The following is a 26,752-nucleotide window of genomic DNA, read 5'->3' as shown; positions in this document are numbered from 1 at the left end:
GCCCGGAAGAGGACTGGCTAAGCACTGGGGACAGTGTGACACCTCCCCAGAAAGTGGGAGGAGCCACAGTCACTGTACACAGTACATCACACATGCACGTGCACAAATGAAATCTGAGCACCTACACGCGCCTGGCGCGCATCTACACCTGGGAAAACCCACCCGTCCATGCCTGGGCCTGGAAAGGCCACGAGGCCTTTTAGAGAGGGCAGGGCCAGGCTTCCCAGGACCCACGAAGAGGCCAACCTGCCCCCGTCCACCCAACGTGGCTGGGAGTCAAGGCTCACCCCACGTGGCACCCTGACCTCTGACCCCGCATCCACAGAGGCAGGCGTGCACACAGCACTCACACAGCTCCAGCCATTCACAGGTCGGGGTCAGAGGTTGGGGGGAGAGGCTGGCACGGCTGAGGTCACACAGCTGGCAGGCCGTGCAGTCTCTGGCCCTTCCGTGAGGTGTAAATGCAATTTCCAAGAACGAACCCGCTTCCTCCAAAGCAGGGTCTTTCCTGGTTTTGACCGCCCTCCCCAAGTGTCCAGGTGGCCCTTCTACAAGCTCCATCTGGTCAGACCTACAAGCCGGGACGTGGGTGCATGTGTGAACAGCCCCACACGAGTCAGACCCCCGTCTTCTCAAATCTGCTCTTTCCCTGGGCTTCCACTCACCGCTAAGGTGCCGCCCACTCTGGGCCACCCCAAGTCAGGAGCTGGAAGCCACGGCCTCCTCCACCTCCCCCTTCAAATCCGCAGAGTGCCCTGTCGTCACCTGCCATGGCCATGCCTCCCTCTGCTCTGCACACACACATCTCCCTCCCGCCTTCTCTGCCCAGGAGACAGACGGCGGGGTCCGGGACAGAGCTCCCCACCTGCACTTGGGAAGCAGGAAGCGGGCCGACCACACGCCCGGGGAGCCATCTTCAGCAAACACATCTACAGCCCACATCACTGAGCTGTGAACTCTAATCGCCCACCCACCAGGCTTTCTGCCTTTGGTGTTTAAAGAACTTCTCGTGTTCGAGGGTTTCTAGTAAGATATGATGAAGGTCTCTCTTCTCACTGGTGACAGTTGTTTCCATCTAAATGTCAACGTGTGTTCAGGGAACATGTGTTCTGAAAAGGTGGTGATGTGACTTGCAGAGGCCTGATTATCCCGGGAAGCACTGGGTGGAAGCGAGGGAGGGAGGCGACTCCTGCCCAGTGTGAGGCTGGTAGTCATGCTTGCACCCCAAAGGGAAGAGATGGGGTCCTCTCTGACCCTCTGCACACGATTCCCCTCCCCTTCACTCTATGTCTATACCCGGCCACCTCTCTGGGGTCTGCTCAGAGTGCCCCCATGCAGGAAGCTTTTCCCGAGGTCCTGCCCGCCTCCCTGGGCACCTGGCCAGGGCCATGCTTCTTCCCCGGGCCGTGGGCCTCTGGCCATCCATGTGTGAGTCACCTCTGTGTTCCTGTCCCAGCACAGCAGTGCCTGGGGTGGGGGTCAGCATCCCCTGTGATGAGGTCTGGCCTGGGAGACATCTGGAGAGAAGAAAGGGAAGATGCATTCCCAAGACTTTCTGAGAAGCAAGAGGCAACAGTGAGGGTGGCCTTCAGGATGGTGGGGCTGATGCCCACTGACAGGGTTCAGTGGCAGAGACGGTGTGCAGAACTCTTGGACCTTATCTGACCTCTAGGGGAAGCTGCCTGGTTGAAGGCAGAGAGATGGGAGCTGAGGATAAATCACTTTATCTTAGAGTTCATGATAGAAAGATGGGCACAGCCAGATGCTTCTTGTATTCTTCTAGAAAACAGGTTTTAACAATCTTGGGGGAAAAGAAAGTGAGGCCACAGGTCCTGTAGGCTGCAGCTCCCACATGGGAACTGGCTCAAGAGGAACAGCTCGCTCTCACCCTCCCTGGAGTCCCTGAAAAGGGTCCCTAGGAGACAGTGACAGTTTGCTAAATAGATGATCTGCCAACCAAATTTCATTTATTTAAAAAATCTAGTATAGCCAAGATTACAGTAGGCTGAAAGAATGTGGATTTTAGCAGAGCACTTAACATTTTCTCATGTTACCCATGTGGACAAGACGGGCAAATGGGTCTGGTCAATGCCAAGGGGAGGAGAGGCTGTAACTGGTGGGACTAGACGTTCAAGAAGCTGATTTAACAGACTGACACTGACCTCCAGCGACCCCTCTGGAGGGTGCCCAGGGCATTATCAACTACTTCAACGAAGACACGCAGAGTAGGCTTATCCAGTCTGTGGCTGATGAGAACAGTCTATAAACTGGATAACAGAGAGAAACCCAATAAAGATCTCAAAAAGTAAGGATCATGGGCTAAATTTAACAGATGGGATTTACTAAAAGGTCATTGTTAAGTCCTGTACTTTAGGTCCAAAACATCAACTGTATTAGATGGGATGAAAGAGATGGTCATGCTGGAACAACAGCAGAAGCGACTAGTCTGTTGTTGAATAAATCAACAGCGTGATCCGACTGTTTAGAAGGGGGGGGGGGCGCCACGGGTGCGGGGGAGGGGCAGCGCCTTGGTCTGCTCCGGGCTCCAGTGTGGAGTTCAGAGGGTGGCCCTGCGCAGCCCACCAGGTGGTGAGGGACTGGGAGCTGGCCCCCAGGAGGAAAGAGAGGAAGCCGCCAGCCTGCTGCTCCAGGAAGGCCTGATTCCTATACTTTGTTCGTCGTCCCCTCACCTGCATCTGAGCCCAGCACCCAGGAAACGGGGTGAGATGGGGCTCCGGTCTTGAAGGTGAACATAACCAAATATCTGCACGTGTTCTCAGAGCTTTCTCGGGAAGAGGGGCTAGAGAGACGGGGCACGGTGCAGAGAGTGGCCTGCCCTCCTCTGGGGAAGACGCAAGGGAGGACGAGTGGAGCTGGCTGACTGAGGTCCAGGTGGACGGCTGCTGGCCAAGGACTTGGGGAGGGATTTGGTGCTCTGGGTAGGAGGCTGATCTGTGGGACCGCTAAACTCCCTTCTAATTCCATCACATCCATTTCTGTTCTCCTTATCTGGGCGGCCTTTCCATATTTTAAGATATCTAGAGGTTTGCCAAACATATTTCTTAAAATCAACAGCACACATTTTTCACATGTTCCCAAAGATGTTCGTAAATCATCTCCATCCGGGCTTCTCGTGGGGGAACTCAGTTTCCTTCTTTCCTTTTCCCCAGCTGAGGCCAGTGTTTTGTCCTTACTACTCTTCCCAGCGCTGAGAGCCAGTGATCCTCGTTTGAGCATTCAGCCTAGTGCCGAGTCCTACTCAGAGTGACACACGGTGGAGGAGCTGGAGGCAGAGCCATGAGCGACAGGTCCCAGCTCTCGCAGACCCACTGTTTGGGGGGGTACATGTTCATCCCCCATCCTGCCCTCCCAGTCAGCCTGGGGTTTGTACGGGGTCCTCGCACTGACACGGCCTGACCAATCCATGGCCACAACCCTGAAGAAGCAGGACACACCTGTCCTTTCCTCACTGGTGCCAAAGGCGGCATTCCTGGGGCCCAGAGCAGTCCCTTCTCCAGGCCCCTCGGCTCCTCTAAACCTGGGGTCACAGAACTTCTCCCCTAGCCCAGCCCCAGGCTAGAAAGAGAGAAAAGGAAAGGAGATCACATTTACCACACACTAGATAGTGAACACGTGTCAAATAACCCTCAAAATGACGACTAGCAAGTTACAGGTAAGGAAACCCAGGCTGGGAGGAGTTAGGTGGCTGGATGGGACCAAGATTCGAGCCCAGAGCCCAGCTGGCGGTGGCGCTGCAGCGGGCGTGGTGGGTCCCCTGGATGGGCAGCTGGGGGGTGGCCGAGCGCCCGGCTCACCTCTGAGCCTTGGTGGCCCTGCCTGGAAAGCGGGGATGACACGGCAGCTCCGGCACAAAGCCACGTGCCAGGCAGGCCTCCTTTCAGGACCAGGACAGTGCTTTCTTCTTCTTCCTTTTTTTTTTTTTTTTTCCAATTTTATCTTTGGTGGCAGTTTTAACAAAACGCTGATCCTCGGCACCTAGCGGCACCAGGCAGATGAAAGCGAGGAGGTGCCGCGGGCTCCGTAGCGCAATTAGCATTCTCCTAAACAAACGAGCTTCAACAGAGCTGTAATTAAGCAGGCCTGTAATTAAGTATATGCCCTTTATCATAACGATCATGCTTAAAAATGGCATGATGCATGGAACTCTGTTATTAATGCTGTAATCCCACACTGAAGTGAGAGTACATAGAAATCAGGGTGTCAGGCCTGTCACCAGCGTGTTTGTAAAATACATTAAAGGAAGAAACCAGGAAACAATGAGCTCATTCAACTGTTCTTTTTACAATCAGGCACTGTGAGTCAAGGGGACTGTGAATGCTTACAGAATCTGCAAGGTTTAAACAAATAAAGCTCTAATCTGCTGCTGTATTAATACCACCCCCTATTCTAAAGAAGGAGAGGGGAGTGGTTCTTCTCCATCTAACTGACCGGAATACCTGCCTTTGCTTTCCTTGGGGAAGAAGTCCAATTTGCATGCCAAATTTGTTTGGACATAAAATTGGACTCCTGTTTGCACAGACAGCTCTGCATGAACCTGCAGGAACTTCGTCTTGCTACGGGATAGGGTCCTGGCTGCGGCATTTTCCCTTCAAATGGGAACCATAATTTTTCTTGTCAAGGCAATCCCTCAGAGCCTTTCTCTGTTTCCCTCCTCCAAATGCACACCCTCGGACTTCTGCAGACTGAACACCAACCCCTCACTGACCCGTTCCCAAGAGCTCCCAGCCCAGGACCACCCTGTCGCCTAGGAATCCCATATTTGCTCAGGGCTGCCCACCCCTCCCCTCACTGACATTGCAACAAGGAAATACTCCAATCAACACTCCTGAGAAAGAGAGTCATAAAGTCATGTGGCAAAAAACGTAAAATTAAAAAAAAAAAAAAGACTCCATTACCAGCATCTCAATTGTTTTCTGCTTACAGTTGCCAAGCGGTGTTAAGTGAACTCGGTCACAGTTCCTCAGAGTCCTTGCAGAGATGAGGGTGCACCACGTGGCTTACTGGCAGGTAGTCATTTTCAGAATCAAATTAAATGCAGTTGGAATGGTGGGAGGCCTTTAATTCCGTGTACCTGCTTGGGGCTCCCAGCTGTAAATAATCAGCGACCGGCCCTTTCTTCTCCCCTTTCCTGCGGCGTTTCAAAAGTCCTTTGCAATTTGTGATGGGAAAAATGCCAACAACCCAAGATCTCAAGGCCATTTCTCAAAACTCATTTGCAAACCAAAACACCAAGCCCGTTCTGCCTTCTTGGTGACTTCACTTTGGGGATGTTCCTTGGAAGATATTTGTAGATGCCCCCAGAGCTGTCTGCTAGGTGACATTCCAACTGAGTTTACACAGGGCCAAAAACTTCCTTCTAGATCCCCAAAGTAATTTGTTTTGCCACGTCATTCATAAGCCAAAAGGAGGGATGGATCAGCCTCGGCAGAGCCTCTGAGTCCCACGCACAAGGGGCCGCTCCCTGGGAGGAGGGGGGACGCGGAGTCTGACGTGCGTGGGCACCGTGGGGCGGGGGCAAGTCACCACCTAGCCGCCGAGTCACACTGTCCCCTGTCCAGGAGGACAACCACGCCCGCTGGGCAGCACTGCCCAGGGAAGAAACGGCTCCGAGAAGGGGCCGAGCCCAGCTGCCTGCGGCAGGCACTCGGCACACGGTGGCCACGGCTGTGATTTACTCACCAAGCAGCCCATGCTTCTTCAGATAGTGGATTCAGGTGCTCAGCCCACCTCTGACTTAGGACAAGTGTTTAACCTCTCTGTGCCTCTCTTTCCTCAACTGTAGAAGGAAGGAAATAATACCTGGGTTGTTGTGAAATTTAGAAGAGCTAAAAGCATAAAGCCCCAGGTACAAATTAACTGCTCGGTTATGGTCATCATCACCATCACCACTGTACCAGAGGAAAAGCCCTTCCACACAGACCTTCTTTTTATCTGCTTTTTCATGAAATTGTAAGCGCATCCACATTAAATGATGTAACTCGAGGCTGTGGTTCCCGATTTGAAGGCTTCTGGCACCGTGTAAGCCAGGCCTGCCCGGGAGGGCCTCCCTGGGTGCCCCGACCACGGCCCTCCTGGCTTCTGCATCCCCGCTGTCCCAGCTCAAGCTCAGCTGCCAGTCCAAGGCCCCAGCGGGGTCCAGGTGCTGAATGCCCCCTGAGAAAGAGACCCCAAAGCAAAGTGAAGAATACTGCCCTGGGTGCCAGGAGGCTAACTCACCACGTTAGTCAGAAATGCCACTCTTCTGATAAAGGCGCCTTCACACCACAAATGAATATTCTCTGAGGTTCTGTTTCACGTGGATATTTCGGAAGCCACCCCTACTTCTCATTTCTCTGCCTGCCCTCCCTTCCCCCAAACAGAATACCTGACAGTAACTGTCACTTCCGTCCTGCGGCCCCCTTCACCCCTCCACGTCCCCGCATCCTGGGAGGAACCTGAGGGCCCTCCAGCCCTCCAACCCCCCCCCCCCATTCGGGAGCAGCCCCCTCGGGGGGCCCTGCGTGGCTCTCTGAGAGCTGGTGGGGTGGGGCCCACAGAGGCTGGACCAGGTGGGGCTGCCCCACGCTCCACGCCCACGAGACTCCAAAAACACGAAGCAGAACCTTCTCCCTCTGCTACAGAAAGGCTTTAAAAAACTTTCTAAGAACTTACTGGCCTGGAGCAGAGACCAGCTGCATTTTGTTCAACATAAGGATAAGATCCAGTCAGGTGACACCTTCTGGTTGCTGAAGGGCGAGGCCCCACCACCACATGTTCACGCCTGCTATCCACAGTGGATGCACAGACACTCCTTCGTGAGCACGAAACCAACCAGAGGGGCTTTGCAGGCGCAGAATGAAAAGCAGAACTGCGGGCCCAAGGCAGGGGTACTGCAACTAAGAACGGCCCCACAGCTCCGGGAGGCGGGCATGGTCTCAACTGAGCACTTGGATCCACAGCCCCTGTCCTGTTCCTGAGGCAAAGCCTTGCCACAGATGAGATACGTGTCAGGGGCAGTGGCCACTGGCAGGGCTTGGGCCCCAGGCAGGAAGATTTAAGTTTTCTTTTTTTTATTTTAACCCTTCAGAAAACAAATACATTTTCTAAAGAAACAATTCCAACTGTCCAGCTACGTTAAGGTGCCCCTGAATCCAGAGCCCTCCTCTGCGACAGCCTGGCAGTGCTCTGCACAGTCCTTGGGGTCCCCCCAGCCTGCTTCCTATGGGATTATGTATGTGTTTGCTGGTATAGGAAAAAATACAGAACTTGTTCTGGTACGTGTTTGTGTTTTTAATAAAAATAGCATCAACAGCCTAACTAACTCTTCCACAATTTACTTTTTTCATCTGTCAGAGCACTTCGTGTCAGGGCAGCTGGAGATCCAGCTCAGTCTTTCTAACAGTTGCACAGAAGTCAGGGGGAGAGACAACCAAGGGCCCACTCATAAGGAGCCTTGACTGCCATTTAAAGTGGCCCGAATATCACTGTGAGGTCCCTGAGGAGCCACTGAAGCGTTTTTGAGCTGGAGAGAGACAGAACATATATATGTTTTAGGAACGTCTCCCAGACTGGAGAAGAGCAGATTAGAGGGGTGAGGCTGGAGACAAGGTCACCGGGAGGAGGTTCTGGCAGTAAATCAAGGGCTGCTGGTGGCCCAGACTAGGACTGTGACAGTACGAATGGAGGAGAGGAGACAGATGGAGGGATATTTAGACGGCAGAGTCAGGCGACCTGGCAACGGGCAAGGGAGGAGGAGGAGGGCTCAAGGGTGAGTCTGAGGTTCTGGCTTAAACAGCTGGGAGAATGGGATGCCAGGTACTGACACGGGGGTCGGGGGGCAGGTGGAAAGCCCAGGGGTAAGCCGGTGGGTTCCACTCTGGATGCGCTGGGTTGGAGGGTCTCATGAGACATCCAAGGGAAGAGACTGGTCAACTCTGGTGGGAATTACGGCCAAGGATGCAGGCTTGACTGGTGAGGACCGCCGGGTGGACGTACAGAAGTGAGGCCGGAGGAAGTGTTTGGGAGTCACCAGCATGGTGATAACAGAGGACACGAGAAAAGGTAAGATATTCTGGGAAGACACCGCGGTGAGGAGAGAGGCCCAGGATTCACCCTGAGGAATGCTGACAGTTAACGCTCAGGTCCAGGAAGAGAAGTCGGCAAAACAATGAACAGGAAGAGGACAGAAATGTACTCTGTGACGTCGGATCAAAAACTGGAGGTGTCAGTATAAATGTGGTTTTAATAAACAGATAGAGACATGTAACTCCTGTAGAAGCATGTGTACACACACGCACATCTACACGTATGTAATGTGCTCCAACGTGCACACACATGCGCATATTTCTATCTGCGGGGGCCCAGAAGCAGGGGCACCTCAAGAGTGATGAGCACACTGAGGGCTAGACTTCGGTTCATGGATTCTCCTCTAAAGGGAGCGGGGCTCTTGGAGAAACAGCTGACTCGGGGCTGGACAGGAAAGGAATACGCCTGGGACATCATGTTGCACCAGAAAGTAAAGACATTCTCAAAGAACCATGGAAATGCAGCACAAGGACATAGGAGCCAGCTTCTCCCACTGGCTAAACATGGAAACAATTGGAGCATCTAAATAAATAAAGATAATGATGAATTAGAATCCACCAGTCCACCCCAAAACCTAACTGGGAACAAGGGGAAGCTCTTCCTTATGATAAAATGCCATCTAGGAAATACTGAAGGAAGGACAGAGTTATAAAGTCAAGCCAGCAGGTGAAAATCTGACAAGGAAGGAACTATTTACATGTATGTGTACTTCTCATAAATTACATATCAATTATGAAAGGAAAGATAGAAACTTTATAGCAAAGAAACCTGGCGAACAGGACTTCAACCAGGTGATCCCAGATAACTTCACCAACACTGGTTTGTGCCAACATCATGGACCTCTGGATACGATGCACTGAGAATAAATACCTGTCGAATAAACAGCAGTGAAGAGGGACTGGCCTCGGAGTCAGGAGGCCCACGTGCGGGTCAGCCAGGTCTCAGCGTCCCCATCTGTGAGTGGACGCGGGGCTGGGTCAGCCACTCAGCTGGTGCTCATCTGGCAACCTGAGAAAATTACTGCTGCTGCCCGCTGTCCCCCCGCCTTGCCCCGGAGGGTCTGATTTGCTTGGTCTGAGGGGTGGGGCTGGGGGGTCAGTCGTTTTTCAAAGCTCTCAGGTGTTTCTAATGTGCAACTAGGTTTGCACAGCCCTGGGCTATCAGGTGACGTTAAAAATCCCTCCCAGCTCTGACAGCCTTCAGTCTCACAAATGATAAGAATCACTGTAAGTATTAAATATGTTTTGGTGATTTGAGACTTGGATTTAAACCTCAGAAGATACAATTTTCAAAATCCACTGAGGCTGGCTCATTGTGGACAACAGCTGATTTCTTAAGCTCTCAACTAGATTCTATGCAAAAACCTCTCAAAAGCAACACTCACAGAGGTCTGCTATAGGTTCTGGGCCAGATGCTACCCCCGGAACCAAAGGGCAAAGACAGGTATCCCAGGTCGTCCGGTGTCTGCAACCAATACTCACCCATACTCTGGAGAGCACTGTGTCAGGGACGGTGTCTGGGCACTCACACACGCACCCACTTAAACTTCCTAGGGGCCCTGAGAGCTGTCACCATCCCCACTCTGCCAAAGGGACCTGAAGCTCAGGAGGGAAGAGACTGGTCAGGGCCACAAAGCCGGTGCAGAAAGGCAGACCTTCCTACTGCCTTCCTGCTACACAAGGATGAGGTGGGAACACCTTCCTATGTGGCCTGAAGAAGTCATCCAAGGACTGAAGCAGAAAGGTAAAATCAAGAAGGTGAGCACCTGACTGGAAGGTGTGCAGAGCTGGAAGACATTAAGAAGCCATCATGTGGGTGTCTCACCCACTCGTGGCTGAGACAGACATCCCCACCCCAGAAATCTCTGGAGTTAGCTTTCAATGCTGTGCTATTCCTTTGCTTAAAATCTTCAATTGTTTCCTAAAGTTTAAAGGGTGATGTCCAAATGCTTCAGTCCAGGCCCTCGTGGGCTGACCCCAGCCTAACTGTGTGGTCTGGCTGCCTGCCAGCCCAGCTCCCTGCACCTGGGATCCAGCTACCCCAACCTACCCACTGTTTCTTCATCAAGTCGTGTATCCTGTATGTGATATGCCCTTCTCCTTGCTGCGGTCTCGGCCTGGAGAGCCTACGCCTGCCTGGGAACCCCCCAAACCAGCTGAAAGTTTCCCCTTCGGGGCACCTCTCGAGCTCTGGCTCCTCGGAGTCAGGGGCTGTGCTCCCCCTGCTCCTGTGCTCTAATCTCCTGTTCCCACGTCTTTCCCCGGATTATGAGCTCCATGCTCGCCCAGGGCCTGCAAGGATGCGGTGATGGACACAAGGCCACTGTCCAGAAGAAAGCTGTGTTTTGAGATGGGGATTCTTTAGGACTCTGTGAAAAAGGATATTCTAACGCCTTTTCTTCTGACTCCAAGATCAAAGCATATGCTTCTAATTCCTTGTTTGTTTGTCCAAGTACTTTAATGACAGAATAGGAGGCCTGAACATCACACAAACTGGAAAGGCATAATCTTGTAATAATTTTAGGGTTTGAAGAGATGGCCCACAGGTTAAAGAAAACTGGCACAAGATGTGTGTTTGTACCACAGCACGGAGACCTTCCAGCCTTGGCTAGTGGGGCCGCATGCCCTGGGCGCCTCCGAGTGAGCCTAGGACGAGCACCCTGGAGCCAAGGCCCGAGCCCCGGGGTGGGGGTGGGCCCTGGAGGGACAGCCGCTGCCTGAGCCGGCCCCGGGCTTCGTCCTCCCCAAGCTGCCCGTGATTCCTAAAGCGCAGCCACAGGGAAAAACAGACACGGACCCAACGAAGAGGGACCTGCCACAGAAAGTCTCACAGCCATTGGACTCCCAACTCTGCTGGTGCAGGACTGCACTGCTCATTCCTGCCAGGCCATAACTTTATAATAAAACTTAATTTGAAGAGGAAAAACAATTTCTACGTCTTGTGTTTTTCTTACTTTACAGAGAGCTCAGACACAACCTCCCAGCTCAAAACCATGGGCCTGGCCTTCCTCCCCTCTCATGCAGCTAGACTCGCAGCATCTGGTTGAGGTAGGCAGGCGCTGCTGGTCCCCACAGAGGGTGTGGAGTGACAGCCGTAGTTGGGACGGGGCACAGGACACACACTGACCCACCCAGAGGTACCTTTCCCATCAGCAGAGCGTTCGAGGAACTTTTCTCTGGGCAATGGCTTCTCCTGAAAGCAGTACATCACGTTCCTAAAACTCAGCTCCAGTGGACGAGCCCCCTGGCCCGTGGCGATGGGAGGGAGAGGGAGCATCCTGGTCCAGAACTGACACCGGGGCTGACACCCGCTTTGATCTGGAATACAGGGAGGGGGTCTCCCTTCTACCCAGCGGCCGTGTCTCTGAAGCACGATGCCACGAATCACCCAGATTTCAGACTTAATATTAACCTTTAAAGGGCATGTCACAGAAATGCATTCCCTAAATATTGGCTGTTAGCTCATGCTGCAAGTCTAGCACGGAGAGTAGGTGTGAGGCTGCCACCTGTCTCCAACTCCACCTGTCACGGGCATCTCCCGCCACCTGACAGTAATTCCAACTGAACTCAGCGGTCCCACCAACGAACAATTCAGCCTTCCACGCTAACCACAGTCTGAGCTCTACCTTGAGATTTAATAATAGAGCCTGTGAATAACATTGCTCTAATTTCTGGAGCTGATGAACTTTCAGAGCAACACAAGTTGGAATAATGAGCACGGAGATGACAAAGAATTTGAATCCGAGGTTCTTTGAACTATCCAGCATAATAAGCACTTGTTCCTTTCCACAATGGGCATATGAAAGAGAAATCCAAATAATAATTGCTGCAATTATCTTGAAAAATATGCAGAGATTAATGGTGATGATGAAGATCTGTGTAATTGTTCTCTGGAATCATCACTGATGAAGTGGGATCCTGAAATGGCCACAGCCAGAGAACTTTTAACACCGAACCCCATGTGGGCATGGAAACGTGACACTTTGGCTCTCTCCCTGTAAAATATTACCCTGTGTTTACGAAATTGTTTTCCATCATTTCCAGTACCCTGGCCTGCCTTTTAACCCTTCATACCAGTGCCCTGAAAAGGTGCCAAGACGCCCTTAATGGGATGCGTGTGTCATTGTGGTTCAAAGCCCCAAGTTCAACTTGTTATTTATTCAAATAATTAATTACTCTTGTATCCATCCAGCAGTTTGTCATGACACATTAATGACTTGATAGACTTCTATGAACTGGTGAACACAGAACAGCAGAGCATTTTTATCGTCATTTAATTTTAAAACGATCCTGTGTGAAATTATCTAGTCGTGAGTGATGGGAGCATAAGAACAGACTCAGCAAAGCCCCTTTTGGATCATTGCTTTATTAATGGTAACGTCAGGGAAATGAAAAATGCTAACATTGTCATATTCTGCTGCTGAGGGGGAGACGGATGGCTGGGGGAGTGGGCGAGGGCGCCGAGCGCTCACTGCCGAGCGCAGGAGCCCCTCCCAGCGCACCCACATCCACAGGCTCCATGGAGCCACCTCCACACCCAGCTCCCTTCTGAGTTTATGGCTCTCAGCATCTATTACTTTGTGTGTGTGGTCTTTTTTTTTTTTTTTTAACTTGAATTTTCTGCTAGTGACATAAAGCACCCTCACGAAAACATTTCGCTTTATTGCTCTGAACATTAAACGTTATTAATCCAATAGAAAAACGTTAAAGATATTGCTGTCACCTTTAAATGTGAAATGATATTAGGAGCTAAAAACCGCTGGGTTAGGAGGAAAGATGTTCCCTTAGTTTCTTTCGAGCCCTGAGATAACCGTGCTGGGTTGATGAAAAAATAATATTTCTACAGAACTCAGAGCGCAACATCTGCTTAAAAGAGATTTCCTGTTCAGCTCTTCTTCTTTTTTTTAATATAGTGAAAATTGTTTCTCAATTGTTTTAATTACAAACTTGGGAATCTACGTAAACCACTCCCCAGCAGTGTGATTCAGAGACAACAGACAGCAATCCCCAACAGCCACAACACAGCCCGCGGGCGGGAATCTCCGGGCGCTCTGCCTGCACGTGGCCAAGCCCGCGAGGGGACAAGGCATTGTTCCTCCCTCCTTGGGAAAAGAAGAAAGTGAGGGTGGATCTCTCTTCCCCGACAAGCTTCCTGTTTCTGTTTCCCCAATCCCAGGGAACAGCTCTGCCACCCACGTGGATGTCTGGTCCAGGAGCCTGGAGCAACAGGGACTTGTCCCCGCCTCTCACACCTGTCATCAGTCCTCTACATCCCATAGAGGGCGGTGGCGGCAGCTCACACGTAACTGAAGTCCTGCTCTGTGCCAGGCCCTGGTGTAGGTGCTTTCTGTGTACTGACTGATTTCTCATGACAATTGCCCGAGGTTTATGTATTATTATTATTTAAATCATCATCATCCCAAGGTTACAATGAACACTCAGGCGAGGAGCAGTTAAGCAACCTGCCCAGGAGCACAAGGCCAGCAGGACAAGGAGGAGGAATAAACCCAGAAGCCTGGCGCTTCCAGTGACACCACAGTGCCTCTGAATTCTACCCAGAGATCTCTCCGGAACCTGGCCCCCTGCCCACCTCCACAGCCCTGGACGAGGATGCCCACCCTTCTGGCCCTGACATCAGCTGCCTGGCTGCGCCTGGCTCCCTCTAATCTCCTCTCCTACAAAACGGGATGTGGAAAGAAACAGAGTCCAAGCAGCTGCTTCCACAGAAGATGGAAGTGCAGGGAAAGCAGGGCATGTGGGGGGCACAGCGCAGGACTGAAAGCACACCTGTCGGGAGTTCAAACAGGGGAGGCAAGAGTTCCGAGGAGAAACAAATCAAAGGACACGGGAAGGTCCAAGTCAGAGGTCTGGTCGCCTGTTTTGTGGAATGCCCTTTTTCAGGTGGGGATACTCGGGCCAGTCTCATGACTTTCACACAGACCTTTCCAGCAAGGTGGCCGCAAAGTCGGAGGCAAGCCCAGGTTTTCTAAGACCCCAGGCTGCCTCCGCCCAGGACCTGCCTTGTTATGCAGTGACTGCCAGCCCCACAGGGCGAGCAGAGCCTCCTCCTGCCCCACCAGGGAGGTGTGAGCAGAGCCGTGGTGAGCGACCGTGGCTGGGAGGAATTTGGCCAGGTTTAGAGGCTGTGAGATGTGTCACAGGGTCATCTGGGAGAGTGCAGGCACGCATCCTTCAGAGCGTCCGAGACTGAGCTACAGGAGACCGCAGATGCCACAGGCAGGGGAAAAACAGTGGTTCCAGTAGGAGCCCCAGATGGAAAGTGCCCGAGAGCACTTCACTGAGGGCCTTGTGGCCCAAACGACCGCAAGGGTCTCAGGGACACCGCTCCGTGAAGCTTTTCTGCATGAGCAGGACTCCCCGCTACCTGGAAGGAACGACACGGCGGGGCAGGGAGCACTGTGGCACTGGTCACAGCTGTCACCTGGTGAGAGCCCTGGACTCAGTGCCAGGCACTGTGCCCAGACCCTCCCCTGCCACAACCCTGTGTACCCTGTCCTATGTCTGCGAGAGGCCAGGGAGCCGTGCCCCGAGCCCGCGCTGGTAACCCCGTCCATCTAGATCAGAAGGCCAGGCTCCTGACACTCCTACAAAATTTGGTGCCAAGAAACACCGCCAAAGTACGACCAGGGACTCTACCCACTAATGGATTATTCATTACGATGTAACCCAAGCTCGGGTTTCTCTGTGGTCCAGATGGCGGTGGACTGAGCCTCTAAGACTCTCAAGGTGAAAGGTCCTTGGTTTGTGTCTCCATCCAAAGTGAGTCTTCTGAGTACTCAGGATTTCTATGGCTTTTATCTTCAGTAGTAGGAAAAAAAGATTCACAAAGCTTGTGACTGTCTTTTCTGGAATCCAGACAGAAGGCTTTCTTCTCTCTCTTTAACTCAGTGTGAGCTCTTCACATCTTGAAGCTAAGGAACATATTTCTCACTTGTACTCGACTCTTGAGTTTCCTTCTTAAGCCTTTCTGTGCTTCCTGGAGTAATGACTTCCAGCCACTTGAAAATCTGCCTTGAATTTTGTAAAGGGAACCTTTGGTCAGAACAAACTGTGAAAGGACACATTTCAATGGAAACTAACAGCTTAAAAAGACACATGTAAGTGGTTTCTCCACCAGCAGGCTTTTAGGGCTGCTGCTGCGACTGGGGAGGAGAAACTGCAGGCAAGGAGCAGGGGGGTCGGCGAGAAACACAAGGCCGTTGGGAAACCAGGGGCCTGTTTCTTTAAAGTCCTGGGGAGGGGGAATATTACATAAAAAAAATAAAAGGGCCGGACACCTCAGGGTTAACAGAAATCCTGCAGGTGGGCAAAGCTCTAGACCAGAGGGCGTAACCGGGGCAGGGAGAAGGCAGACACTGGAGTCCTGGGAAGCACAGTGTGAACACCTGCGGGGCCTCGCAACTCTCCCCCAGTCGCACACCACGATTTCCTGTAGCCTGGTTTCTACCCTGTGCCTGTGAGGCTGACCCTGTCCCAGTCTCACCATGACGACACCGGCATCAGAGAGGTTTACTGGCTTGCTCAATGCGACCCAGCGGGCCAGTAACAAAAGCGGGTGTTGAATATGAGTCTCCCGACTGCTATGTAATCATTTATTGGGTCAGTGGAAAAACCATTTGAGCAGAGGCCTGGAACGGACCCCAGAACTCAAAGTCAAAGGCTACCTCAAAGAAAGAAAGTTCAAGGCTGCTGGTCTGGGGGCCCTGGGGGATCCGAGTTCACGGGTCATTAACAATCTGCTCAGTCCTTATTGTGAAAGGGTTTCCAAATCATCTTCTGACAGACACACTTTGAAAGCGCACCTTTTCTTGCTTATTTTTATTGTTCAGTTTTTGGCCGAGAGCAAACCCGCGTGCTGACTGGGGCTCTCAGCCTGACGCCGCCCGGGCTGTTGGACGGGCACCAAACTGTGATTTCATTTTCACCCAGGGTTGTGAAAACACCAGGTGGCTTTAAATGCTCTGCCTGTGAAGTCCGCAGTGGCCAGGAGCGAGGGGTGCCACTCCAGCACCTCTTCTCTCCCCTCTAGAATGAGATGCGACCCTTCTGCGTTTCCGAGGCCGTCCGAGGTGTGGTCAGAAGCAGAGAGCGCAGAAGAGGGAGCAGTCCTTGCCCTGAAACAGCCTCCCCTCAGGTACTCGAGACTGATGCTCGTGGTGTCTGCTACTGGCAGAACCCCTAAACGCCGTGGCATGGAGTCATCTATCATTTTGCTCAAGCACAAACTGTAATTTCATGATTGGGGCGTTTGGCTAGCAAGTCAGTGTCAGACTCAGGACCTGAGTCTCAGCCCAACTGGGATCCTCCCCACTTCTCTCCTGCAAAAGTAGTAACTTCCTCATGTATTTTAAAAAATTGACCCCAGCAAAGAGCCGACTGCTGGTGCTGCGGCTGGAAGGGAAGAGAGAGTCAACGAGGTCTGAGGAAGTGAAGGGGCATCACCGGGCGAGGAGAGGGGTCTGGCATCAGCCACAGAGCGGGATGTGGACAAGGACACAGCTGGACTCGGCTCGGCGGGGACGAGTGAGAGAGGGGCTGGGACCACGGGAGGCTGCTCACCGCGGAGAGAGTGAAGAGCTGGTGGACTTGTGGTGCGAGGAGATTCACAGAAAGTATAACCCAAGGTGGGTCAGGAGGGTCAAGAGGAAGCAGGGACCCTGGAACATGCCCCAGACTAAATTTAAAGGTGGCTTGAGAATTGCAAGAGGCCCTTTTGTCTCTTTTGTATTTTACGAAGGGAAGTTGGAGGAGCGTTGTCAGCGGATGCCGCCACTGGTGAGGCCATCACTACCATGTTGAGGGCGGAGGAGGAGCAGTGGCCGATGCAGACGCGACTGGCCTCTGTCATAAGAAAATATCGCCTCAAGGCTGATACCCAAGCTCAGGGTGACCTAGGAACAAGGGGCTCTTTGCTCTGCAGCCGCCTTCAGACTCACGCCCACGGTTCAAGCCCGAGTTGGGGAGCGGGAAGGGGCCGCCTGGCAGCCTCGGCCGAAAGTACCGACAGCCCGATCAGGAAAACCCTGGGTCTTGGCCCAGTTCTCTGTTACAGCAACAAAACCCATGGTTAAGATCGTTATTAACTGTGATGTAATATGTGGAGGAATTTATTTAAATGACAAAACTTATTTTAAAAACTTTATAAATGATGTCAGTTTTTAGTTATAGAATCATTAGCTCTAGAGGTTCACCAGCACGTTTCACTTTTACATTTTTACTAGATTTTTGTGGGGGAAATTATGTGCAGAAGAGCTGTTTTTAAATTTGGGCATTTGGGACCATCTTGGGGAAATCATCCTACAAAAACACTTACAGTCTAATTACTGTATTGGGAAGAGATGTTCCAGATGACCCATCAGAGTTTACCGTCCCAAAATCACCCATGACAGCAAAACCACAAGAGCATTAGTGGCTCAAAAATCTACCCTCACCCCACTTACTTAGTTGGGTCTTTGTGAGTCTAAAGACATGCAGGGGTTAAAACCAACCATGCCCCACCCCCAGCCCCTGCACACTCATCTTTGCTCTGAGATAGGAAATCCCTTTGGCTGTGACCAGCGCCCATCCCACCTGCCTGGCACCAGACACCACGGCTATCAGCTACACAGACTGAGGTTCGTGGAGGGGCTGTGAGCAGTGCCCAAACACGGAGTATTTCTTCCAGTAATAAAGAAAAATCAATTTTGCCCCACCAGGCGCTAGCCGAACAGAAATCAGCCTGGGGGGACGCCGGGAAGAGTGGTGAAGTAGCTGGTATAATATTTAAGGGACAAAGTGGGGTGGTCTCAGAACCTTTGTAGTTAAAGGGACCGAGGGGCAGAGCAAACACGTTTTAACAGCCAAACTCCTCCTTTCACACATGTGTAAAACCTTTGGAATTTCACTGCAAAAACGATTTCAAAAGTAATCTTTGAAGTTTGAAAATAAAAGCAGGAAGGTGGTGTCTCAGTATAGAAAGATGGTTTCAAACCGCTGAAAGGACCCAGGGAAGGCGCCAAAGGGTGGTGAGCCGCACCAGGTGGAGGTCTGCGCTCTGCACGCCGGTCTCCAGGGCCTCCCTCGGTGTTCCTGCATCTCCTCCTCGCTTAGGTTTTCCCTGATGGCACCAAAGACGTTTGTCTTCCCTCTCACGGCCTGGAGAACTCTCACCCCAGGCCCGATGGAGACCGGGTTCGTGATACTGATGACCCGGAGAGAGGAGGGGCAGGGTGTGTGTGTGCGCATGTGCACACATGCACATGCGTGAGAAGACAGAAACCACTCGAGCATCGTAGGTGAGCAGAGGCCAAGCCTGTGTGACCTCTTCCACCAAGAGCACAAAGGACCAGTGCTGCTGGGCACACGGTTCCTTCAGCGTCCGCAGGGCAGAGAGGAAACAGTCACTGAAATCCCCGACACCAGAGCTGACAGTAAAACTCCAAACTTGAGAACGTGACAGGGCAAGTGGTGACAGCAAGCAGGGCCTCTCGGTTGCCCTGGCCAGGCCCTCTCCCCTCCCCTGCTCGCTCACCAGGAAACTCACACCCCGGGGAAAGGGGCACCGAGGACCAGCGGATGCAGGAGGGCTCTCGGGAGGTGGCGCCATCATGAGGTTTTGTCCATGACACCAGCACAGACACCGGCAAAAATAGATGCTCAATGAAATCCTACTGCATTGAAGAAACTGGGGTCCCGTCCTCCTCACATATCCCACAGCTGACAAGGCACTTCAGTGTCTCTTCCTCTTGGTCTGCCCCACAGTCCCCACCTGACAGAGATGAGCTGGGGCTCCAAAGTTGAGTGGCTTGTCCGAGGAGCAGAGCTGTGACTGTGTCCAGGGCTTTTAAGGCGAAGCCACACTGCCCTGTAGCCTCCCTCCCTGCCCCGGACCAGCAGGTCACTTGTCCCAGAGGAAGAGGAGGACCACAGCTTGCAGACCCCGCTGGAGAGAGACCCGCGTGGTGCTAAGTGCTTCATGGCTCTTTCATTCTGGCCTCGGTCAGCAGCTACCCTTGAACTCCTCTTCCTTCCTCCCTATTTCAATTACTATTTCAATTATTTTTCCGAGTACTTTAGCCAAAAAGCTCACCCAAACCCAAATCACCACACCCCCAAACACACAGGTCGGAGAGAGCCCAGGCCTTGGGGAAATGGGCTCCGATGACTCTGTCCTCCACAGGCTGAAACACTTTCCATCCATTCACCCAGCACAGAGAGGCTGACAGCTGCCTTGCTATTTCCAGCAATATTCGGAAGAGAACCACTTTCCAGGACTTGGGGGCCCTGTGGAATGTGTTACTGCAGCTGTCCCCAAATCACCAAACAGACAGTGCTTCAACAGGGACACCCCATGCAGGGGGACAACCCCCACCCAACCCCACCAGCTCCAGGCCTGCACACACCTGAGCTGTGCTGACCCCAGTGGTCTCACGGAGGGAGAGTCCCCAGGGCCAGGGGCAGGGCCATCTCCTCCGCCTTTTACGGCCCAGAATCAAGCAGAATGACAAGTGGCGAGAAGGCCTTCGGAGTTTAATAAACGACTGCCTGGAAGGCGCACCCCCCAACACCAGGAACCATGCTGCACCCATCTGCACAATGCAAATTCCACTTGAGGGCCCTGGTTGTGTGTAGGGTGCACCTGCCTGTGTGCGTACGGCCACACGAACATGCAGGTGTCTGTGCACACGAAGGCCCTCCATGGCAGCTTCTCTCCTTTCTACCAGAGAAAAAGGAGGCACCTCAGTTTGAACGTCTGAACAAGGCTTTGACCAGCTGCCCCCCGACCTCCCCCTTGCACAGGGGGCTGCCGGGAACGCGGTTTTCGCACAACTTTCACATAAGCAGGAAGAGGGGCCGAGGAGTGGATCAGTGTGACTCTCAGAACCGCCAAGCCCATGACATCCCAGGTGTCCCCAACAGCCAACCGACACGGAATTTACACAGGGACTCAGCAAACAGCTCGGAGCAATCCCGCGGCCACCTAATCTGCTCCTTCTATTCCACCTGGCTTTTCACTGCTTACCTGTGACCAGAGGCTGTGAGTTCTGGGGCATCTTTAGAGCTAAATCAGAAAGACAAACAAATCCTTCCACAGGACACACATCCTGGGCACCCAGCCCAGGCCCGGAGTGTTCTCTCTCCCCAGCTCGGGAAGCAGGAGACGAGAGCAGTCCCCACCTCACTCCTTTTCCTGGCTTCCACGACCCCTCGCCCCCCAGGATGTTTGAACTCTTGCTGCTTATGGGGGTGGGGATGCACTTAATTGAACCTACTTCTCTTAGAGACTTGCCGCGCAGCCTGGTGCCCGGGGCGCCTCCTCGGACACGGAAGGCCTACGGGTGCTGCCAGCTCTGAGGACACCCCCCCCCCGCCCCCAACAAGGTCCACCGCATGTCCCCGCTGGTCCCTCCCCTGGGAATTGTACCGAGGGGCCCTGGAAACCAGTCTTCTCCTCTCTGACCCCCCACCCCCAGCCCACTCTCTGCTCCTGCCATGGGCCAGGCCATCTTGCAAGGCCATTTATCTCATTAAATTTTCACTGTATTTTCTGAGGAGGCTTTTCCTGCTTCCATTTCTGTTTCTACGACTGAGGAAACTGAGGTCCAGGTGGTGAGGGGCCTGCCTCCTGATCACGGTTTAGGGTGATTCAGCCTCCCAGGCCCCTCACTCCTCCTCTGACCCCTGCCCTTCAAGTGATGCCAAGATGTCACCAGTGAGGAGCCAGGCCACAACCTAGGGTGGAGCATGGAGATTTCTGCCCAGCCCTGCCACAGCCTGTCCCCAGGGGCCTTGCCACTGGTGGGAGAAAGGCCACACAGTCCAGAGGCCCCTGCCTTAGCACCTCCCATTTCAGGTTGAGGGGAGCAGCTGGTCTGCACCCACAGGCATACAGGAAGTCCCTGGGAGTCCCCAGCTGCCCTAGGGGCCTCAGTCCCAGGTGCCAGTCCTGAGCAAGGGGCAAGTGCCCTTTCAGCCTCCACCGCACACTGGACCCTAGAGTGTGGAGGTGAGGAGTCGATGTTGGACCAGCCTGACTGAGCTGTGAACGTGGGTAAGTTAACCAAGCTCTCTGTGCTTTCATTTCTGTATCTGTAAACTGGGACTAGTGATACCTACACCCATTAGGGCTGTTTCAAGTAGAAACGGTTCGGGTCAAGCACTCAGAACAAGGGCTGAAACTCTACAAATGCCGGGTAAGCATTTGTTTTGTTATTATTATTATTCACTTTCCCAAACATGAAAGAAAAGGACCAACGTCTGTTCTGGAAATGCTCCGTCTGTGCCGTCCCCCCAACCCTATAAAAACCAGTTTCCTGTAAATAATCCTCACACAGGGAGGAAGCAGGACAGGGAAGGAGGGTGTCCCCCATCCACGAGGCTGCTGTGACATGACAAATAAGCTGCAGGCTGACAATGTCTCCAAGACATATTGGAGTTTACTTTGTCGTTTGGGCTTGCCATCTGTGCCACCCCGACGGGGGCTGGCTTCCCAGGCTGCTCGGGGAGCACGCGGGAGAGTCCACCAGCCCCTGGACAGATCTGCAAGCTCAGCAGGCCATCAGTTAGGCTGCCTAATGAGGGGAAATGGAATTTTCCCACAACCTCCCTGGGGGCCAGGCCTTCCTTCCAAGGAAGGGCCTGGGGTCTCTGCTCTACACCAGGCAGGTGACCAGCAGGGCCCGTCACCTAGTGAGCTTTCCTGCCCATGCCTCTCTGCTGCCACGGTGCTGTGGCACAGGCTGTCGGTCAGAGGGGAGACCAAGCAACGATATGACCTTGACCGCAGAGCCCTCACAGTCAACTCGGACGCTTACACATCAGGAGGTGGGGGTACAAAGACTGATGAGGACAAGCACTTCCCTCATGGGGTGTCCAGTCTGGGAAACTTACAACTAAGAGAAGACTGTGAAAGGCTAGGACAGAATTCTGCACACTGGACGCACTGTCCTGATTTGCTGTGTGACCTTGGGAAACCCACTAACCTCTCTGAACTTCTGGTCCTCATTTATAAAATAGGAATAACAGTTAAATAAGATCCTGTATGAGAGCATTTCGCTCGATGAATGTTGACTATTATTCCTGAAACCATACAGACACACGTGTCACTTGCTCCTCTGTGGCAAGGCTGCTCGATCCTTGCCATCGTCCTCCTCAGTGTGCTTAATGGGCACAGGTGCCCGCAGAACTCAGGGCTTACTGGGTCCGGCCGGCCCTTCTGGGTTGGTTCAGAAATATTACAGTGTCTCTGGGTAGGAAAGCTAGGAAGTGGCTAAATTTGCCCAAATTACAGGCTGTCCTTACTTTTACCCATGAAGGATGAGCCTCTGCCTTCCTCTGGAAATGAGCCTTAGCAACGAGGGGCTCCGGCATATTCACTCTCATCCGAGACCACGCTAATGACAGGAAACCAGGGAAGCCGGGCCTGTCTGTCAGACAGACAGCCTAAGAGAGAGAGGGCCTGTGGCTCTCCGGGGCTGCCTCCCGCCCTCCACTCCAGCCAGGATGGCTCTGTGGACGTCTGTGCTGTGAGCCCGTGGCCATCGAGCTTCCTCCAGTGACTCATCTCTAAGAACCGAAGAACAAATCTGATTTCCACAGTCTGATGTGAAGGTTTACGGTGGTGGTCACGGCAACGCGATGGTGGGGGCACACTGAGCACCTAGCCATTGTCCCCAGGCTCTGCCAGGTACCGTGCATGTCATCAGCCAAACCTGGCCCCAGGCTGGGCACACAGGATTTTCTCAGTAGCTGTTTGCTGAATGAGCGGGTGGCCTAGAGATTCTCATGGCCCGTGTGTGCCAGGAGCACGGGGGGCCCTGCCCAAACAGGAGGCCAGTGAGCCTGAACGAGAGCTCCTGCAAGTTACTGGATGGCGCCTTGCCTGGATGGCGGGTTCTCCAAAGCCCCCACTCTCTCCACTACGCCCTGCTGCCTGGTGTTCTTGTGTGTGTCCCTGGAGTGCTGCCGGGGAATTTGGCAAGGCTTAAATAGCACTCCTGGAGATCAAAGTTTCAGAGTCAGAGTCTTGAAGTAATTTTTAAAAAGTGAAATAGTTGGTGTTTGATGATGATCTCCAAGGAGAGAAGAGTGCAGCAGCAGCAGTCAGCCCCTTCAATAACCAGGCAACCACGGGGCACAGAAAGACTGAGCAGGGCTGGACCTGGCACCGTGGGCTCGAGTTGGGAGGCTCTGAAAGCAGAGCTCCTGTCCACAAGGAGTGGACAAAGCCGATGCAGGGCAGCTGACGCGCCTGTGAAGGAGCTCGAGAGACTGTGCTCACGCTTGTGGACAAAGGTGGGCTGGATGCACCTGTACCAGGAACCAGAGGAGAATGGGAGTCACCGGGGTTGGATGGCTTCTGGGAGGCGCTGGGGCCAGAGTGCAGGGAGGAGGCTCCTGGTGAGGATGTGGAGGTGGACAGGAGGGCTCTCTGGGGAGGGAGGAAGCCCAAAGCGAGGCCCATGTGGGCAGCACCCTGGGGAGCCTTACCCGGCCAGAGAAGAGGGAGGAGTGGCTGAGCTCACAGCCACAGGGCTTGCAAAGCGCTCAAGAGCTAACGTGGGACAAGAACATTATAGAACTTATGGCCCAAAACTCAAAATGGAACAAAAGGGGGAATCTTATTTTGATGAAAGTTAAAATACATAATCATAAACCCTTATGGACTGAATAACACTACGTTGAAACAAACAAAACCAATGATCAAAATGATAATGATATAAGAAGAAATTTACAAACAATAAGTGCGATCATTCTTTGGCCAAGTACAATGGATGGATGGATGTCTGTATATGGATATGGACCCCAGTCATCCTACCTGATCAAAGAATAGTAGTGTGTGTGTCAAACACTGTTCCTGACAGAAAAAAGACATGTTTTCAAGTGTTAATGGGACATTTACAAAAATGATCATATATTAGATGACAAAGAAAGACTCAATAAATGTGAAAAAATAAAAAATTACAGAGGTCACATTCTCTGACTACCATGCAATAAAATTAGAAATTAAGAAAAGGTTAAACAAAATCCCACTCAGAAAAAAAAGCTTTCTAGCACTTGAGTCAAAGAGGGAATCAAAAGTAAAATTATTATATACTTATAAATGTGAACACTACATACCAGACTATCATCAAAGCAACATATAAGTTTATATAGCTTTAAACACTTTTATTAAAAATCAAAAAGAACCCAAATGAGGTGACCATTCAACTCAAGAAGCTATAAAAAAACCAAAATAAGCCAAAAGAAACTAAAAAAAAAAAAAAAAAGGAACTAATAAAGATAAAATTAAGAATTGAAATGTAAAGCAAAAGCCAAATGTCTTTATAAATATATCAAAAGCTGGTTACTTGAAAAGATAAACAAACCCTTAGTAAGGATACTGAGAAAAAGGGAGGGAAAAAGCCCATTAATGACATATGTGGCCACAGGTATATTAATTTTAAAATCAAAATGAACTCTTAGGTGCAATTTTGTACCACTAAATTTTAAAATTTAGGTGAAAGTGCTGATTTTTCTTTCAAAGAAAATGTAAATGACAAAACTGACGCATGAAAAAGCAGAAAGCCTAAAAAAAGAATCAATCATTGTGAAAGAAACTGAAATTGTTGTCCTTCCTCCCAAAGCACTCCTGTTTCCCCCAAGTGCTTCCAGGCCCATTTAGCTTTCATAGGGAATTTTTTTTCATTTTCTCTTCCCCTCTTTAGAACAGAAATTACCTTATTTTAAAAATGTTCTGATATTTGAAAGAAAAAACTGATTCTTTGATCACTCAAAAATAGTATCTTACTATAAGCATTAAGCCCAATCTCACATATAAAATACCAAAATCCTAATATAAGTAACAGCAGCTCAAATCTAGTAGTATAATAAGTAATGTACCATAGTAAAGATTTATTTCAGAAATACAGCAATAATTTTCTAAATGCTAAATCATCAAAATAAAATAATTCATATGAGAATGAATATAATAATGTATTAAAAAATTCTGAATTTATTTTTATATAAAATTGAAATTAGTGTCTGAATTAAAAAAAAAAAACACTCCCAGGAAAATAGAAATGGAAGAATCATTCCTTTAGCACGATCAGACTCTCTCTCCTAAATTACTAGCCAACCTCCTATTTGACTGCGGACACTAGAAACATCCTTGTTGATGAGGTCAAGAACCAGATAAGAATGCAAGCTATTGCAATGTCACCTGCTGCTTTGGATGTTATGGCCAATAATACAAAGCAAGAAAAAGAAATGAGGTATAAATGTTACCAAAGAGACAAAATTGTATTTGCAGATGACACTGTTGTCTATCAAGAAAACCCAAGTAAATCAGCTGAAAGCTATTGCAAGTAACAAGCAAACAGAGAGGTGGCCAGTTACAAAATGAATGTTCAAAAACCAACAGTAGTTTTTAAAATATGTATAAGGCAATCCCCAGTTAAAACATAATGGGCAAAGCAATAACAAATTTAAAACCTAGGAATTAGATAATCAGAAAGAAAACGCTAATACTTTACTGCATGATATAAAGGAGCATTTGAATGAATGGAGAGTCCTGTTTCTAGAAGGAAAGACCAAGCATTTTAAAGATGATCCTTCTCCCCAAATTGATTATAACTTCAATATTTCCTCAATCAAAATCTTGAAAGTATTTTCCTTGGAACTTAAAGTGCTTTCAAATTTCAACTGGGTAAAAAAAAAAATTGGGCTAGAATTACAAGGAACATATTCTACAAAGAGTAATAAGATATCAAAACACACACATGTATAATACTTAAAGGTGTGATCCTCCCATTAGAACATGCATTCAAGCCAATGGAACAGGATGTGAGTCACAAAATATATTATAGTAGACAACAGGAGGTTAATATAAGACTTTCAAACAAGTTGGTAAAAAAAAGATTATTTAATAAGTAGTGCTGGGACAATGATAAATAATGTGGGAAAACATAGTTAGAGCCTTATCTTATGTCATACGTCAAAATAAGTCATAGAAGAAATTTAGATTTAAAAGTTAAAAAAAAAGAGGAAGGTACAGAATATACTATGAGATAGAGAAGGCCTTTCTAAAATGCTATGGCAAAGGCACAAAACATACAGGAAAAGCAAAATTAAAAGTTGAACCACAAACTGGAAAAAGGCAGTAGTAACATGAGAGCCAAAAAAAAAAAAGACCTTTTTCCTTAAGAACCTGCTGGAACTCCACAGGCATGAGCAGGACTAAACAGAAAAGACGGAGGGCAGGAACAGGAAAGGGCTGGAGGGACAGGATGGCCAGTCCCTATGGGGAGCCTCACCCCCCACTATCTCATCTGTCAAATCGATAAGGAGTTTGGAAAACAACAGCCAGGTAGTATGGTTTCAAGGAAAGAAAGCTTCTTCTGCTTGTGTGGAAGTGTAAACCAATTCAGCTGTTTTGGTGGGCAATCTGTCAACACATCAAAATGCTTAAAAATGCATACTTACCCTAAGGAACAAAGATTTATCTATAGGAATGCTCCCCAAAGTTTTACTTTTACACATGAAGACATCAGAAGTATCCAGTCCTAGAGGACTGGTTAGATAAGGTGCATTGGATCCATGAGGAAGCCTGTGCAACCATTCAGTTCTCATGGAGGAAGATTCTGGAATGATGGAATGACATTCCATAGAAAGGAGTACGCAGGGCCTGC

General features: G+C 50.8%; 1 protein-coding gene across 6 annotated transcripts in view; it reads right to left on the bottom strand.

The window, feature by feature from the left end:
* The window catches only part of MVB12B (multivesicular body subunit 12B), a 164,542-nt gene that overhangs the window by 25,705 nt on the left and 112,085 nt on the right, over positions 1–26,752 (bottom strand). The window contains exon 8 of one of the 6 annotated variants that reach the window (XR_012506555.1): positions 5,701–5,797. The exons of the other annotated variants lie outside the window; for them this stretch is intronic. The gene's annotated coding sequence lies outside the window, so the exon portion shown is untranslated. The remainder of the gene's footprint in view (positions 1–5,700; positions 5,798–26,752) is intronic. 6 annotated transcript variants of the gene reach the window in all.

The sequence above is a fragment of the Camelus bactrianus genome, chromosome 4, assembly GCF_048773025.1.
Source record: "Camelus bactrianus isolate YW-2024 breed Bactrian camel chromosome 4, ASM4877302v1, whole genome shotgun sequence".
In the NCBI taxonomy this organism is placed as follows: domain Eukaryota; kingdom Metazoa; phylum Chordata; class Mammalia; order Artiodactyla; family Camelidae; genus Camelus; species Camelus bactrianus.
Note: the sequence above shows the minus strand (reverse complement) of the source record. Positions and strands in the feature narration are given on the sequence as shown.